This window comes from Periophthalmus magnuspinnatus, chromosome 10, assembly GCF_009829125.3.
Source record: "Periophthalmus magnuspinnatus isolate fPerMag1 chromosome 10, fPerMag1.2.pri, whole genome shotgun sequence".
Taxonomy (NCBI): Eukaryota; Metazoa; Chordata; class Actinopteri; order Gobiiformes; family Gobiidae; genus Periophthalmus; species Periophthalmus magnuspinnatus.
In genome coordinates, this window is record NC_047135.1 from 36170012 (window position 1) to 36183134 (window position 13123).

A 13123-nucleotide genomic window follows, 5' to 3' on the forward strand; every position below is an offset into this window, starting at 1 on the left:
CGGAGACCTGAAGTGAACTGTATTTTCTGGTTAATGCTTTTGTGGGACGGGTTTGTTAAATCAGAGCTTTTTCAAACATTTGGTCTCCACGGAAACATAAATTATAATGAGTATTTTCATTTTTATCAAGCCAAAACACGTGTAACGCTCCGCAATCCGAGGTAAACGATAAAAACACGGCATTTCAAACTCGATTTTGGCTTTACTGAGAAACGCTCAACGCTCAGTAAAGAGTTTAACGCCACGATGGAAATAAAAACACTTTATATCGAGATGTTTCGCTCAAGTGCGTCTAGTTTCAACATAAGTGTCAAGTATCTGGTGTCGGGACTGTCAAATCTTACATAAGACACGAGATAACGGCGCGGCTAATGTGCTGCTCAAGCCAAAAGTCAAACGGCGGAAGTTAAAATTGATAGTTCCTTGACAGATCTTGTAAAAACTCCACAGTCTGCAGCGTTCAGAGAAAGAGCAGCTTTAAACAATGAGGGTCAGGTTTGTGTTTTGATGAACGGGTTACACATAAACGTCCAGTCCACACCCACAGACCTGAGCCAGGACAAACACCGCACAACGCTCCGCTCTCATTGGCTGTTTTTTTTTTTCAGAAAGGCCGTTCTTAAAATACATCGCCATCAGAGAAATGCGTCGTTTCGGATGCGTCTCCTCGGACAGACACATTTTTATTGAGTTTATTGAGAAGTTTTTCTTAATTCCCTTTTTATTGCAGCTTTTAATATCATAAAAGTTAAAGTTGAGTGAAGCCGAGTGCTCACGAGTCTCTGTGTCGACCCCGAGCAGCGAACGGCCGCTTTCAAATCAGCGGAGCTACGTCTAAGGACATTAGCGCTTTTTGATTGGGCCGCGTCCTGTTTGTCATTCAGCTGGTGTGTGTGAGAAACTCAGGACGTCCCAGATCAGCTCCTGCGTCTCCATGGCGACCCCCATATGCCCCGTGCAATGCCGCGGGGCAGGGAGTTACGTAACGTTTAGTGATTCAGTTAAAGACCAACACAGACTCGCTTTGGCCCGTTTGACCTTCACCGGTTTAGTCTCTGCTCTTTGTCGTTGGCTCTGGACTGAAGTTCTCGAGACAAACCAAACGGGTGGAATCTTTTTAAGGGTCAGGTAACGCGGCTCCTCGCTCCTCCGGCCGGACCTCGCTCCTCCGGCCCCTCGGCTTCTCTCTATTGTGTCCTGGTGAAGCGACACTCGGTTTCCTTCCTCTCTTTGTTTTCTTTATGAATCTATTAAACGTGGCTCATCGCGGGAGATGGATGCCGCTCCCGCCTCAAGTTCGAAAGTGAAATTCCTCAAATGCCTCGAGAAGGTGATTTGGTTCAAGAACAGATTCCATTTATGACCCAGTCAGCGAGAAACTCTGTCTGCGAACGGCGTGATGAATGTTTCTCCAGCAGAGACTTTAAATAACACAGTTTACTCAGATCAATGAGACTCATGTTTGTGCTTAAGTCTGTGCTCAAACCTAAACTGTGATGTAAATGTGTCCCAGAGGAAAAGCCTCAAACAGCACTGACATGTTTCTATAAGAGAATCTGGACATCACACTTCCTCCTTTTGTTTACACACAGCGACGTGTTTCAGCGTCTGGACGTTTGGAAAAGATGAAGGACAAACCAGAGCTGTGTCAGGTGACCAGAAGAAGACAAAATACACACAAAATACAAAAAATACACACAAAATACACACAAAATACACACAAAATACACACAAAATACACACAAAATACAGACAAAATGCAAAAAAATACACACAAAATACACACAAAATGCAAAAAAATACACACAAAATACACACAAAATACAAACAAAATACAGACAAAATACAGACAAAATACAAACAAAATACAGACAAAATACAGACAAAATACAAACAAAATACAGACAAAATACAGACAAAATACAGACAAAATACAGACAAAATACAAACATAAAGAGCTTTAAATGTGACAAACACCTTTGACCAAAGGAGCAGGAGACTCGACAAAGTGAACTCCTCTTTGAGTTTATCGACAGTGGCTCAGTTGGTAGAGCGTTTGTCCAGAAGGTTGGTGGTTTGAATCCCGCTCTCGACATAAACATCATTGGTCGAGCTCAGAGCCACTGACCCACAGGTTGAAGGTGCGATTCCAGCTCCCACAGATGAATACTGCTGTTGTGTCCTTGGGCAAAACACTCAACCCACCTCACCCCCAGTGCGTGTGTGTGTGTGCGTGTGTGGGTGTGTGTGTGTGTGTGTGTGTGTGTGTGGTTGTTGATGTAAAGCGCTTTGAGCCTTGAAGAAAAGCGCTGTATAGAAATGTACCATAAACCATAATTACTCTATCGAATATTTTATATCACACTCAAATTTAATGCTAAATTAAATAAAAATTAGATTAAAAAAAACGCAGAATAAACGCTGCTTCACGTTCCATCTCCTTTTTATGATAATAGTTTAATCGTTTATGTAACAGTCGCTCCAGGAGCACTTTGACCAGATTCACAGTTTGTTCCACTTAACTCCAACACGGCTCCATCAGGCCGTAGTAAATGTAGTACACGCTGTAGTACACGCTGTAGTACACGCTGTAGTACACGCTGTAGTACACACTGTAGTACACGCTGTAGTACACGCTGTAGTACACGCTGTAGTACACGCTGTAGTACACACTGTGGTACACGCTGTGGTACACGCTGTAGTACACACTGTAGTACACGCTGTAGTACACGCTGTAGTACACGCTGTAGTACACGCTGTAGTACACACTGTGGTACACGCTGTGGTACACGCTGTAGTACACACTGTAGTACACGCTGTAGTACACGTAGTACACGCTGTAGTACACGCTGTAGTACACGCTGTAGTACACACTGTGGTACACGCTGTAGTACACGCTGTAGTACACGTCGCAGTAAACGTGCGTTCCCCACGAGCACACACTGATGAAGCTCCTGGCAGGGGTCAGCGCCGTGGTCACCGTCCGTAGAGTCTCCATTTTGACTCACGCTGAGCAGAAACGCTGATTAAACTGCTGCTTTCGCTCGGGTTTGTGACGCTGAGCCGCACATTTGTTTTCCGCCGTGACATGGTAAAGATCTCATTATGTAAACAGCACTTCACTAAATGCTTTTCCTCTGTCCACCACTTGCCAGGTTATTTGTGGTCTGCAGACGATGAGGCCCGTAGTGCATGTGCTGGACACTTGTGTACAAATAGGACACATTTTTTCTCATGAACCTTGACTCTTGCTGTGTTTAGCGCTGCGGACCCGTGGCCTTGGCTTGATTCGCAGCATTGTGGCTGAGTCAGGCTCCCGTCTGCTCAGACACAGCCACAGGAATAAACACTTTGATAGACGCTCCGGTGTGTGCGGCCAAACCTGCATCTGTGTGTGTCATTTTAACCCACCGATAGATAAAGTCTTATTCTTATATTTAACAGCAGATATTAAGTCCGGACAATCCCTCTGTTGGCCACTAGAGGGATTTACGCTCATCGTAATTTCCCAGATTGGACGTACTCTCCAAAGGCTTCTCAGCATCTGCCCGGGTTGCTGGTGGTCAGGCCATGTGAGAAATGCAAAGAGAACCATTTCCCAGTGGAGGGACCAGAACAGAGATCAGCTTTGGGGTCCGCAGTTCATCTGGAATCATCTGGGGGCCTTGTTTATGTTAGCACTTTCCCCTGTTTGATTATGCAGACGCTGGAGTCATGAGAATCACTGCTGATCTGGAGTCAGCGTCCTGTCACTGTGAACCCGTCGTGTCGTATGTCAGATTAAAAACCGCGATCTGCACACGCTCGGTTTGCGGCGCAGATATCGATTAGCGCGTTTAGTGTTTAGACCGGGATCGTTACAGATGAAACTTTGTGCCGTTGCTGTTGTGGAGCCACATTCCTCAAACACATCCTCAGTGGAGCAAACACGAGGCTCAGCAGATAATCCCGGTGGAAGCGATGAATAGAATGAATGCTTCCTGTGCCAAGTTCCTCCACTCGATTCTACACTCTTTGTTCCTGCTTTTCATATTAAAAAGTGGTTGTTTGGCAGACGGACACTACACGGCATAAAGAAAAATACTATTGTGACCGTAGTTTTATTATTGTGAGTGTAAAGGCAGAGCAGACTCAGGGGCTCAGGGACTGTTCTATTTTAGAGACGGTCTCCTCCACTGCACCGTCTCCTCTCACACCTACGACACCCACACACCCACCTCATCCTCACAGAAACAAAGAGAACGTGTCACAGTCTCCTCCAGGCGCTCTCTCCAAAATCAGGACAGAAATCTAGAGGTAATAATGGACTCGGACTTGAGCTTTAACAGGCACATCAAATCAGTAACATCTGCAGGTTTTACATCTAAAAACATGTGAAAAATCAAAGGTAAACTGTCAAAACCAGACTCAGAGACACTTATCCATGCATTTGTGTCCAGTAGATTAGACAACTGTAACGTCCTGATCACTGGACTCTCCAAACGAGCCACAGAACAGAACATCCAGAACATCCAGAACATCCAGAACATCCAGAACATCCAGAACATCCAGAACACTGCTGCTCGGGTCAGGACTAGAACCAGGAAGAACTTCACACATGTGTCCTGTGGCTCAGGTCTCTGTTTGTGAACAAGTCTCTCCATGAACCAGCACCAAAGAACATCTCCCACATGAGCCACAAGAACATCTCACATGAGGAGGACTTCAGGGACCGGCCTCCTGATGTCGTCCTGGTTTGGTCCTGATTCAGTCCTGGTTTGATCCTGGTTTAATTCTGGTTCAGTCCTGGTTTAGTCCCGCTGGTCCAGAGTCAGGTCTAAACTTGGGGAATCAGTGTTTCAGTTTTTTGCAGCTAAAACCTGAAAGTCTTTCTGAAGATGTGAGACAGGCCTCGACTTTTAATGTTTAATGTTCATTTTATGACGATTATTTATGATTTGATTTGTTGTATTGTGATTTTAACGTCTGTAAATGTCTTTGAATGTCTCTGTAGACCACCGTGTCTTACCTTACGACTCGTCCTGTTTCACACGTCCACACGTCCTGTTCCTGTCGTCTCCTGTAGACCTGACCTCATCCTCAGACCGACACAGAGCCATGGCCTCGTCTTTACACTTCACCATCATAAATGTCACTGTTTTAATCCAGGATCAGAGGAAAGACGCTCCGTGTGTGAAGCTCGAGATGAAACTGGTTAAAGTCGTTTAAACACAGACTCCAAAGTAAAACACGAGTCAGACAAAACAGGTCAGAGCGACATCGGGCTGTTTGGTCACGTTTTTATTGCACTATTCCTCCACACATTTACACACGGAGCACACACACACACACACACCCCCACACCCCACACACACAACCACACACACACACACACACACACACACACACCGGGTCGGGGGGTTCATGTGTCTAATCCAACGACACAACACCAGCGTTTATCTGTGGGAGCTGGAATCGCACCAACGACCTGCGGAATGACGTTTATGTCGACAGCGGAATTTGAACCTCTAACCTTCAGATCAGAGGGGAAACGCTCTACCAGCTGAGCCACTGTTGTGTTTTTTGATGATGAACCAATTGATTTAATAATGAAAAGTACAGATTAAACAGATAAAACTCACCTGGGCCTGTCCTGATAAGCTCTGCCTCCACTTAAGCTTCAGTCCACGATGATGGAGCGGGTCAGTATTTATCATGGGACTTTTTCTAAGTTCTAGTCGGGAACTTTTTGTTATTTTTCCTGTTTTTTACGATTAGATTTGAGCTGTGGTTGAATAAATATCTTCTATGACTCATTAGAGACACAAACTCTTTACTTAACTGTTTATTTCCGCTGAAGTTTTATCCATATCGTACTTTCAGGAGAGTTTTTGGGGATAATTGTACTTGAGGATTGTGTGTGAGTGGCACAGTGAGTTTGAATATTATCATTTATCTTCAGGACGTGTTATCGTGCAACTAAACACATAAAAACACATAAAAAATCTGTGTAAAGATGTTTTTTTTTTCTTCAAATCCTGCAGCTCATTTTCAACCTGAAGGAGAAACACAACAGGCTTTTTTTTCTATTTTTTTGTTGTGTTTTTTGGTGAGTTTGAGCTCATAAACCGTCCACTCTGCACCAAAACATGTTTAAATATTTAACTGAATGAACCTGCCTCCATAGAGTTATATGAGACTGAAACGTCAAAGGACGTTTCCTCAAAATGTCTTTTCCCTCGAGAGACTTTAGTCCCCGAGCGGAAAGTTTGACCCTTAACAAGATGGTGACGAAACAAACACAAGGATTTTTTAATGTCTGATTCCAAGTCTGATTTATTCAAGTTTTAACTTCAAAAAATGAGGCAAAATAAGAATTTTAAATCACATTTTCAGTCACATTTAGTTTTGCTCAAACACTGAAGAAGATCCAAATCCTCTGTGTGTTTTTAGAATCAAATATGTTAAAAAAAAACAAGAGATTTACCCCTGGATCTTTTCACGTTTCTGTTTTAATTGTCCCAAAAGTGATGATAAACTTATAATATATTTTTTTTGTACATTTTTGTGACTAAACGGCGGCAGAATGTGATGTTTTCTCCTCGTCACCTGTAGAGTTTCGCCTTGAGGTCAGTTGGTGAGTTCTTTTTCTCGCTCTTCTCCCAGCGCCAGCGTCTTCCCAAAACTCCCCACGAGCCGCTCCCTCCCCAGTGGGATAAAAATAGGAGGACGAGCCTGGACGGGGACAGAGACGGCACAGAGGAACATGTCCAGGATCCTGAGGGTGGGAAGTCCAGGGGAAAGCACCAGCAGCTGCAGAGTCATCAGTCAAATGTGAAGAGGAGGACCAGAGGAGGAGAAGAGGAGGACCAGAGGAGGACCAGAGGAGGAGAAGAGAGGAGGAGAACAGAGGAGGAGACCAGAGGAGGAGATGAACAGACCAGAGGAGGACCAGAGGAGGACCAGAGGAGGAGAACAGAGGAGGAGAACAGAGGAGGACCAGAGGAGGAGAACAGAGGAGACCAGAGGAGACCAGAGGAGGAGAACAGAGGAGACCAGAGGAGGAGATGAACAGACCAGAGGAGGAGAACAGAGGAGGAGAACAGAGGAACACGTCCAGGATCCTGAGGGTGGGAAGTCCAGGGGAAAGCACCAGCAGCTGCAGAGTCATCAGTCAAATGTGAAGAGGAGGACCAGAGGAGGAGAAGAGAGGAGACCAGAGGAGGACCAGAGGAGGAGAACAGAGGAGACCAGAGGAGGAGATGAACAGACCAGAGGAGGAGAACAGAGGAGGAGAACAGAGGAACACGTCCAGGATCCTGAGGGTGGGAAGTCCAGGGGAAAGCACCAGCAGCTGCAGAGTCATCAGTCAAATGTGAAGAGGAGGACCAGAGGAGGAGGACAGAGGAGGAGAACAGAGGAGGACCAGAGGAGGACCAGAGGAGGACCAGAGGAGGACCAGAGGAGACCAGAGGAGGACCAGAGGAGACCAGAGGAGACCAGAGGAGAACAGAGGAGGACCAGAGGAGGAGAACAGAGGAGGAGAAGAACAGCCAGAGGAGAAGAACAGAGCAGAGGAGAAGAACAGACCAGAGGAGGACCAGAGGAGAACAGAGGAGGACCAGAGGAGGACCAGAGGAGACCAGAGGAGGAGATGAACAGACCAGAGGAGGACCCGAGGAGACCAGAGGAGGACCAGACGAGGAGAACAGCCAGAGGAGAAGAACAGAGGAGGACCAGAGGAGAAGAACAGACCAGAGGAGGAGGACCAGAGGAGGACCAGAGGAGACCAGAGGAGGAGAACAGACCAGAGGAGGGCCAGAGGAGACCAGAGGAGGAGAATAGACCAGAGGAGGAGAACAGACCAGAGGAGGACCAGAGGAGACCAGAGGAGGACCAGACGAGGAGAACAGCCAGAGGAGAAGAACAGAGGAGGACCAGAGGAGAAGAACAGACCAGAGGAGGAGGACCAGAGGAGGACCAGAGGAGACCAGAGGAGGAGAACAGACCAGAGGAGGGCCAGAGGAGACCAGAGGAGGAGAATAGACCAGAGGAGGAGAACAGACCAGAGGAGGACCAGAGGAGACCAGAGGAGGAGATGAACAGACCAGAGGAGGCTCCTGGAGATGACATAAGGCCCGAGGAGCAGGAGCCCACCCAGAGGAGTCACGTGCAGAACGTTGTGGTCAAAGTGTAGTTCAGATGTAAATGTGTCCTCAACATTTAGTTTGTTTTCAGGGACCAGACCAAACTGAAGCTCGTGTTTCAAACTGACGTAAACATAAAACTCTTTCACTGACTGTCGTTATTTTCAGCATGAAATGGAGGTGCAGACACTGAGGTTCAGTTCACCCTTATGACCCTCTGTAAACCCCCGGCCCCGGGTCAGAAACAGGCCAGAGAAGAGTGAAAATGACGGTCACAGCCAGGACGAGTCCTACGGGGTCAGTAAAATTATAAACGTCCCATTTTGTCTTTCCTTTTCCGGTTTATTATTATCACTCTCTTCCTCCAGCAGCAGCACACACTTGTCCTTCCTGTCTCCATCAGCCCCACGGTGGAACACGAGGCTCAAACTGGTCACCCTCCCGTTCAGTGTGTCATTACATCAAACGTGGTCTTCAAACTGGACTTTTCAGATGTTTCTCCTGTTTCAGTCGTTTCTTCTCGTTGAGTCTCTGAAGTTTTATTTGGACTGATTCATGTTTGAGTTTAATCTTTAATCCACTATTTTCAAGACGCCATTTTGTCGATCTGCCGTTTAACCTCCACCTGTGACACGCCCCCTGTGACACGCCCCCTGTGACACGCCCACTGTGACACGCCCACTGTGACACGCCCCCTGTGACACGCCCACTGTGACACGCCCACTGTGACACGCCCCCTGTGACACACCCACTGTGACACGCCCACTGTGACACGCCCACTGTGACACGCCCCCTGTGACACGCCCACTGTGCCACGCCCACTGTGACGTCCGCTCTTCCTTCTCCAGTTTTATTTTCTTAATCGTTGATACTCGTAGATTCTGCAGCGTCGCGTCGTCATTTTGGTACAAATATTAAAAACGCTCTGCTCTAGTGCGACGTGCCTCTGTCCACAGGGGGCGCTACAGCGGCGCTTTGTGTGATGACGTTTACGGACAATGTAGTTTTCTAACATGGACGTCAGTGGATTTGTTTTGTTGTAAGTTGTTTTAGATGAACATTGTGATTTAAAATGTGTAAATTATAACAGAATGATCCATAGAGATGAGAACCATAGAGACTCAAGCAGAATGCGTCGGGTTTAAGACGTCGTGCGGCTCAATGAACACACGAGTTTATGCGTTTGTGCGTGAGCTGCATTTATTACATCTATTAAACACTGCAACAATAGAAAAGGAGCTGTTCATTTCCGGTGAGGAGCAAGAAACACACAAAGAAACACTCGTCTGAACGGTGAAAGGAAGGGGGCGCTCTTGAGCCTCGTGTCGAAACATCAAACTGAACCTTTAGCTCTGAGTCTGTAGTTCACACGTCAGAGTATTATGTTCACGACGAGTCAAAGTCTGGACTCACCCGCTCATTGATTGACTTTTTTCTTTATTTTTACTATTTTATACATTTTATACAAACAGAAAACATCAAATATATGAAGCAGATATATGGAATTATGTGGAATTATTCAAATCCTCAAATTAGCCGCTTTTTGCTTTGTCAAAGAATAGTTAGTAGAGTATTTTTTTCTTTGCTACATAATTCCATATACATTATTTCATATATTTGGGGACTCTGTCTCTCGGCTGGTCTGGGAGCACCTTAGGGTCCCACCAGAGGAGCTGGAGGAAGTGTCTGGGGTGAGGGAGGTCTGGGAGTCCCTGTTTAGAGCTGCTGCCCCACGACCCAGCTCTGGAAAACAGAAAGAACCTGGATGGATATTTGACGTCTTCTGTTTGTACCTAAAATGTCAAAAGCTGAAAGAAGAAAAAAAGCTCAGTCGGGATCTGCTCAGAAATAAAAGATAAATTCAAACTGACCTTAAAATATAGATTTATTTGTGTGAGTCACAAAGCATCGAGGTGCTACTTTGATATTTTAAGATCAGATGTTTTAGACCTGAGTGACTCATCAGTGAGACAAAAGTCTTAAGTGCATCACCTGAACTCGAGTCAGAGCTCACAGACCTCCAGGTGTTTAAGGAGTTTGAACGAAACACTGCGACCGCACACGACCCGAAGACTCATTGTGTCCTCAGGTTTAAACTTAGAACTATTGATTATTTTTGTCAGACCAGAGCGTTCGTTTACCTGCTTCACATGTTTCGCTGCGTCACGTGATGGTTCAGCTGCTTCACTTTGTTTGTCTGACGTTTTCTCCAGAGCTGCATCGTGTGATAAAAGTGAACGTTTCCACGACACGAAACAAAAGGAAGAAAAGAAGAGCAGGAACATCTGAAATCAGCCAAATCTGACTCCTGCAAAAGACAAAACACAAGGCCAGAGTCATGAAAAGGAGGTCTAAGGAGGTCCACAAATGAGGTCCATGGAGGTCCGTCTTATCACACACGTGGGATGCAGTCCTGGGGACGGTCAGTAGGGGGCAGAAGCTTCCCCTGCTGTCTGACAAAACCAAGTAAAGCAGCGTACAAGACACAGCCCTACACCGTCACTACACCGTAACTACACTGTCACTACACCGTCACTGCACGTCACTACACCGTCACTACACTACACCATCTCTACACCTTCACCATGCTGCATCATCACTGCACTGTCACTACACCACTGCACCACCGCTACACCGCACTATCACGACTCCATTACTACACCATCACTACAATACACTGTCACTACACCATCACTAATCTAAGATTATTGATTATTGGGATGGACAAAAACGATCTGTGTGACAGGCTTCTTCTTCTTCTTCTTCTCACGGGCTTCTTCTTTTCTTCTTCTTCTTCTTCTTCTTCTTCTTCCCACGGGCTTCTTCTTCTTCTTCTTCTTCTTCTGCTCACGGGCTTCTTCTTCTTCTCCCCTCTCCTCTTCCTCCTCCGTCTTTGTTTGCTGAGACTTAAATTCCTCTGAGGTAATGGCTGCTGCCTGGTCACAGTGTTTTCTTGCGTTAGCCCGCGGTGAACCCCGCTTCACACTCCCAACAGCTGGGACCGACTCACGACCTCTGACCCCGGGAGGATGTGTTATCTCAGCACACAGGGACGTGAGCATTTGTCTCGATGCTTTGACAGATACATTTTCCCCTAAAGCACAAGTTTTTGTTACAGAAAAGGAAGCTAGAGGTCATGCGATGGATTATATAGAACGATGTGACACCTCAGCATCTTTACTCTGGCTCCACTGGCATCAGCAAAACTGCAAATCAATGTCCATTACAACAGTTGGCAGTTCACTTGAGTAAATTTGACTCGAATTACCGCATTTTAAACTTTAGACACCAGGCGTTTCCGTGGTGTTATCTGAGGTACGGATTTGCACCAAACTTACACAACCAAAGACCTTGGCCAATAGTTCCCTTCAGTTGGTTCCTTATTTTCTCAGACGCCAAAACAACATTTGTCACTGCCTTTCTCTCTGGCTCCAGACCAAAGCTCTATTTTCAGCTCCTAATGCAGTTTCAAACGTTATCTATGCTTTCGATTTACAACGACTTTGACGTGAACCCAAACAGGAAAGCAAATGAACCTTTTTACAAAATCCGTCTGGAGCAGTAAACAGCGGTTTGTCGTGACGGCAGACGGTACCTGTTCAAAGGTCCTCAGCCCGACGGACAGACGGGCGAATCTGAGCCTAGATAAACGACAAAATGGTATGTGGGAGGACGCAGATTTATTAGGGGTTCACACTGCGGCTCAGAGGGGGAGGACAGCGATTTACTAGGAGCTTGTGAAGGAATCAAAGATGGCGGACGGCGCTGACAGCAGAACGCCAGACTCAACGGAGAGTCTCAAGAATAAAGGATCTGACGAGCGTTTATAAAGTGCCACGGTGAAGTTTGTATTATATTTACTGACACAACGCGGTGAATATTTTACTCTCTGAGCCAGACCCAAGACAATAATAAAAATAACAACAATAAAAGTTTAAATCCGGTGTTTAGTTACAGAATTCTGAATACTGTGGGGAAATGTATTGTGTACTCGGATACATGGTCCAATCAGAGTACTGTAATCTGATTTTTTGGAATACTTTTACACTGGGATGCATTTAAATTTTAAGGTGAAGACGCAGCATAGGGTTAAAAACAGCTTCATGTTTGTTTTGTGTAGTTTCATGTCTGTTTTTTATGATAAAATACTGACATTTATGGATCTGCTTTTTAGAAATGAAAGAGGAACTGTTCCAGAATACAGTTCCCGAGAGTCAAGATTCGCAACATGAATTCTCAGTAAATGTTGGTACTTCCCAACGCTGGCGAATTCAGAATTTTTCCGAGGAATTTCTCACACTTCCACAGATCTTCAGAGTAATCCACAGTGGTGTTTGACAGATAAATGAACACTCTGACTTTCTGAATGGCCAGTCCAACACATAAAGATGAAACGCCGCCATTAAGAAAAGAGTTATTTGAGACAGAAATGGATTAAAGACTGGAATTATTTTAAGGGTCCATTATCGTAAAAACCTTTGAAATCTCGATCATTTTCAGGCCATTAATCGTGACGAGCACAACTTTGGCTTGAAGCAAAATGTAATTTCAGGACAGACAGTATTTTCAAAGTATGAATAGATTTCAGAGCGACATTGTGTTTACACTGTTGTCCAACTTAAGCCAGTCTCCCTCCTTTTCTTTATCTCTGAAAAAAATGTCCTTATTGAGTTTTAAAGGACAGGTGCAAACAAAGCCCCGTCTCCAGACACAGTTTTCCTCAGAATAACTGTGACACTAGAATAATCTGCTGAGTGCTTTGGCTTTTGTTTGTTTGTTACACTAAGATCCGAGTCACAGGGCAGTGATAATCTGAAAATACACATCTATATTTCTATAAAGATCTGCAGATACACGCACAAAAACACCACCTCCCTCCTGCAGACTCACGGCCGTCCAAGATGAGCCTAAGGAGAGTGAAACTGGATCAGGTTTAGGGCGTGGTGTGTTGAGGTGCAGCAGGTGGTGCACAGGGAGAAGAGCTGTGGGGAAAGTAC